Source organism: Sturnira hondurensis, unplaced genomic scaffold, assembly GCF_014824575.4.
Source record: "Sturnira hondurensis isolate 20B ecotype Veracruz unplaced genomic scaffold, ASM1482457v3 Scaffold0020884, whole genome shotgun sequence".
NCBI classification, from domain to species: domain Eukaryota; kingdom Metazoa; phylum Chordata; class Mammalia; order Chiroptera; family Phyllostomidae; genus Sturnira; species Sturnira hondurensis.
The window spans coordinates 2,968,776-2,974,859 of NW_028093515.1; positions in this window are offsets into that span (position 1 = coordinate 2,968,776).

Genomic DNA, 6,084 nt, shown 5'->3' on the forward strand with positions numbered 1-6,084 from the left:
CATTGGGACCACAAGAAGAGGCTGTAGTTAGAGGAATTTCAACCCATTTTCATTTACAACAAGACAGCACTTGATGTAAACTTTTTTCCATGAACTTAGGAAAACTGTGTGTGAGCAGTAATGTATAATCGAAATACCACTCACACTTCTTTCTGCTGAGATTGCCAGAAGCTGAGCATGTGGACCCGCACCTGAGGACAAGGTTGCTTAGTAACAGCCATGTTGCATGAGTGTGTTAAGGAAAGTTCATATTAAAAGCTGGCTGGAAAAACACATTCATCCAAGCACATTCCTATTTAACACAACTACCCAGTGCCAATTCACCACAGCGGTGGGAATAGGAGTCTTGTAGCCCTGGCATGTGCTGGATGGATGGGGATGGATGCAGAACAGATGTTACATCTGAGTCCCTAGAGGGTCCTTGGAGGCCTCAGCCCAGCTAAGAAATAGAGGGAGACACAGGGCCAGTGAAATCCTTGTGAGGCTGTGATGGGGGATCCCGGAGAAGCGGAGAGAAGTGGTGTCCAGCTGTAGAAGCGTAGCTAAAATGCCAAATGTCAACCATGGCCCTGGAGGGGATGGCCCTCTGTACTGTGCCTCCTGCTGTAATCCGCTTCCTGATCTGGAGAAAATGAGGAAATACACTGTTCTGATGGCCAGCTCCTTAACTGCCTAAAAGCCCTGCATGTGGACAGCATGCCTAGCAGACTTCCAACCATGTGCCCAGGAGTAAGGAAACTCCAGACGCAAGATCCTGGAAGTAACACATAGCTAGCCTTATGCTTCCACAAGTAGAATGGCCGGGCCCAGGCTTGTGTGCATCTGTGGAGGGACTGGATGTGGCTTTTACTGGAAATGAGTTGGGGATATGGGCTGAAAAGGAAGGATTGTTTCAGGCCTGTCAGGTTCATTTCAAAGTTCATTAAAGTCACCTAGGAGCCAGGGCTGCAAAGGACAGTCTCTGCCCTAAAACTTAGTCTTTTCAGGGAGACAACTCCATCTTTCCCAGCGTCCATACACCCAGTTTCTTGGGCAGAAATTCTAGAAGACAGTTTTGATTTTCTTTAGTCTCCTCATTCAATTAATCAGGAAGTCCTAGAAGTGTAACTTTACATGCATTTAAATTCTACCGTGCTTAACATGTCCATTGCCATCAACCTTGCCCTCACCCGGTTCCTGCTTTCCTTCTTTGGCCTCAGGTTTTCCTTACACCCCTACTACCTCCACATCACCTTGCTTGGTGGTGGGGTGCCCCCCTGCCTGTTGCTCCCTGGACTACTCCCGGCTCAAGGCCTCCATCAGTTCCCTTGGGCCAGGGACCCAGCCTCTACCCAGTTGTTTTTCATTACAGCAATTAGCACTCCCCTGGAACCATGGCTTTGCATTTATTTGTCCCTCACTAGAACCAAGGCTTCTTGAGAGGAAGGAGCAAGTCATTCATGGCCCCATGTCCAGAGTGCAAAACAGCAGGAAGGGACTCCACACAAGTCAGATAAAAAGGTGTTGCTGGCGCCACAGGCAAAATTGTAACATGGAGCAAAAAAAGTAGAGCTAGACTTAAGATGAAATTGTCTCATTTGGGACTAAAATACATGATGACCAGAGTGTGTACAACAACCGCAAGGCCAGAATGACATTAGGAATTGTGGATGGAACTCTGTAGCCCTTTCTTAAGTGTATATATTTATTTATTCTTGTGGAAGCCCACGCCAATGTGCTGCGGGGAAGTTTTTAAAAGCTAACAACGGATTCACACAGAAACCCTGGGCCGACATCCCAACATCCCAAAGCATCGCGGTTACACAAGACGAACTCCGCATCCCTCGAGGCCGCCGACGCCCCCGCGCGTACCACACCTCGCATGCGCTTGTCCATCCCCACGCAGAGTAAGCGCACATGCGCACTTACATCCATCCCAAACGTGCGGACAGAGGCGTTTACCAGAGTGCGATTCCGCAGCCCAGCTCGCTACTGAGCTCCGGGACATGCGCACAAGTGCGCTCAGGACGTGCGAGCCCACACGCCGACGCGTGCGCACCCCCGCCCCTCACCTGCCCGGCTCCCGCCCTCCCGCAGTGTAGAGACGTGTGCACCTCCCCTCGCGAGAGTGGGTGCCCTAGTCCTCGTCTGTTCAACGTGACTCAGCATCCCCTTTGGGGGCGCCTACCCGGAACAGGAACAACTTGTGAAAATTAATCGGGGTGGATCCCATCGCGCCCGACCACCCGCGGGCTTCTGCTGCAAAACCACCTCCCCACCCCCTCAGCCCCTCGCCCTCCGCCACCGCCTCACCCGGTGATCCCTCGGTCTCCAGGTCCTGCCTCTGTCCAGTAACCCTAAATTAAGAGCTAACTTACCTAAGTGCCAATACCTCAGTTTCCCCATCTGTACAACAAAGCTCTTGTTTGGAACATTGCCCACTACAGGCTTAGCAAGCTCTAATTTCGCAAAAGCCAGTGGAAGCCACTTGTTTTTCCAAGACTGTGCTAGGCTCTGACATTAATCCTTATCGAGAGTTAAGACTGTCCTTCGATTTCCTAATTTGTCCCTGCTTTCAGGTCCACCCTCCCATCCACTCCTCTCTCCAGGGCCAGACCTGCTGAAGACAGGTGAAGGTGTCTGGAGCTGAAGCAAGGTCTCGAACTTTGTGAGCCAGTTTCCCCCCACGCACACACCCCCGGATGTGGTTAGTCACCCCCTGGTCGGGGCACATAAGACCCCTCGGAGCTTCACTGCCCTCAGGGTTCCTGGGATCCTGAACTCCAAACTCTGGGGTTTGCAGACCTGGCTTTGCACAACATACGATGCTGATTGTGGTGATGGTGATAGAAAAACAGTAGGTTCCACTTTTGTCAGAAAATGAGTACCTAACACTGATATTTTTGCAAGCTACAGATCCCACTCCACTTTCCAAGATTTGATCAGAGGTGCCACCCTCACACTCAAGTCAATGACTGATCACTCTTCCACATACTGCACCTTCCTTGGTGGGTTTCTCCTCCCTTCCCTGCACAGATGCTGGGACCTGTGCCAAGGGGAGCAGTGTTGATGCAGTGGCTGGATTCTCCGACCTCTGCCTTTGCCATGCTGCTGTTCTGTTGGAGATGCCATTCTTGGCCATTTCCACTTATAAAATTCTACCCCGTCAATCAGAGCCCTAATTGATGTTAAAACAAAATTGGGATGATGGGGAATGGCACACAGGACAGGGTTTGGGGTTTTTTTTTTAAGATTATATTTATTTGTGGACTTCCGGCCAAGATGGAGGCGTAGGTGGAAACACTGTGCCTCCTCGCACAACCAAGTTTAAAGACAACAAAGTTTTAGTAACAAAGATTTTATTTATTTTCAGAGAGAAGGGAAGGGAAGGAGAAAGACGGGGAGAAACGACAACGTGTAGTTGTGTCTCATGCTCCCCCTACCAGGGACCTGGCCTGCAACCCAGACAGGTGTCCCAACTGAGGATCGAACCTGTGACCCTTTGCTTCACAGTCCAGCACTCAGTCCACTGAGCCACACCAGCCAGGGCAGACAGGACAGGGTTTGATTAAGAACAAAGCTCAGTAATCAGGCAGCTGTGGTTTGACTCTCTACTTAGTAGCAGAGTGGCTGTTTTCAGATTTCTTAACCCGTCTGTTGAATGGGGAGGACAACATAGGGCTGCTTTGAAGGTTGCATAGGAGAAAGTTTAGCACAGAGCTCTCGCACAGAGTAAACTGGCAGGAATAGTAACCGTGTCAGTTGAATGACTAATAGCTTTCAACGAATAACTATCTTCCTTTGTCTGCTCCTTTTTGTGTTTTCTTTAACTACTGTGATTTAAGACCCTCCAGGTGGGAACCTAGTGTTTTGCTACTGTAGAAAAATCTATGTAACTTTAGAATGTTAAAGTACAATAGTAAACCTAAAATATTATGGGGAAAATCCAGAATAATTGAAGCTGCTGGGAACCACGGAGACCAAACTTCTGAAGAAGTACAAAAAGGAATGTCAAAAGATGTCACCTTCAAAAAGGCAATGATCAGAGAGGCCTTATCTCCTGCCTCTTCTTCAGTACCCAAATCCACCCCTATGGGTTTTGGTGGATGAGAGAGGATATTGGAGAAGACAATGTGGCAGTGGCCAGGTGAACACCCATAAAACCTTTGGAAAGGCTTGGGGTTGTAAATGACAGCTCAGCTCAAAACACCGCACCTCTGAGAGAAATCACTGGTTCATGTACCAGCTGCAGACAGAGGTGGCCCGGCCCAGAACCTTGGGCCCTGGGAGGTTCACTCTGGCATCTCTTAGGGGGTCACTCTCTCCACTGTTTTACTTAACACCAGGGATTGAACCTCAGGTTTGTCCTTTCCAAAAGGGTAACTGAAACTACACAAATCTGGGAGTTATGCCCTGCCTGGGTTGTTCAGGTGGTTGGAGCGTCATCCCGCACACCTATAGGTCACTAGTTTGATTCCCAGTCAAGGCACGTACCTGAGTGGTGCATTTGATCCCTGGTCGGATCCCTAATCGGGGCACATACAAGAGGCAACCAGCCAATTGATGTTTCTGTCTCAAATCAGTGTTTCTCTCTGTCTCTTTCTCTCGCTCTCTAAAATCAATAAACAGCTCTAACTGGTGTGGCTCAGTGGGTTGGGCGTTAACCCACAAAACGAAGGTCATTGGTTCAATTCCCAGTCAGGGCACATGCCTGGGTTTCAAGCCAGGTCCTGGTTGGGGGCATGCAAGAGGGAGCCAACTGATTGATAATTCTCTCACACACTGATGTTTCTCTCCCTCTCTTTCTCCCTCACTTCACTTTCTCTAAAAATAAATAAAGAAAATCTTAAAAAAATAAAATCAATAAATATGTCCTCAAGTGAGGATTAAAAAAAAAAAGCTGGGAGTTTTGCCCTGGCTAGTGTGGCTCAGTGGATTGAGCCTAGAGGTCGCCAGTTGGATCCCAGTCAGAGCACATACTTGGGTCATAGGCCAGATCCTCAGTAGGGGCAAGCAAGAGGCAACCCATTGATGTATTCCTTGCACATTGCTATTTCCCTCCCTTTCTCCCTCCCTCCCCCTCTCTAAAAATAAAGTCATTAAAAAATAAAAATAAATAAAATCTTTAGAAAATACAAATTAACAGAAGCTGGGAGTTTCTGGGGCTGCCACCAGGGTCACAGAAAAAGACCCTGTTTGGCTGACTTAGGTCATGTGTTCATCTCCGATGCAATCAAAGAGTCAAAGGAAGAAACACAAGGGTGGAGGTAGTGATTTTGGACAAAGACAAGAGATGCGCATCACAGCCACCAAAAACAGCCTACTACAAAAAGGAGTCAGTGTGTTGGGCTAGAAGTCATTCAACGAGTCATTAGGCAAGTAAATGATACGCAGTGGCTACTGAGACTGGCTGTCCTATTGGATGAGGTTCTGTTCTGAAACACAGGATTTAGGGCTGGGAGTGCTGTTCTGTGCAGACAAGTAAAGCTGGCTTGGGTGGGAAACCCTGGTTGGATGTTTCTCCCGCACTCTAGCAGAACAGACGCTACTGAGTGCTGTCACAGTTGTGCTGGTGATGGGAAGCTCAGTTACATCTCAGAGTCAGTAGTTGTTGATCCGAAACTCCTCTGAGTAAATAAGGGTCACGTGGACAGGGCTGTTCCCTGCAAAGTACTGTGACCACTCATTTCTTCAGTTTTTAACCCCTCTCTATTTTTCTTCTTCATCTTTAGGACCCCAGATCATTCTGGGCAAGGTGAGACAAGACATTTGCAGAGGCCAGAGGTGGCATCAATGGCAGGGAGCTGGGAGGTGGGCAGGAAGAAGGTCTATACTTGGGACTGTGGCAGGACGGGGCACACTCCCGGACTGCTGGTTTCTCTGGGGGAACCAGCACCGAAGGCCCCTTCTCCTCTCTGATTATATTTACTCCCTCTCCTTCAAACTCTCCCCTGCAGGGCGTAATTCAAATGTTCTCTATTCACAGATGACTCCCAAGTTCTTCCTCCAGCTGGAACCTTTTCCAGCCTGCACCCCAGACATGAACACTCAACACCTCCACTTATATGTCAGTTAGGTTTTGAAAACTCAACATGTCAGAAACTA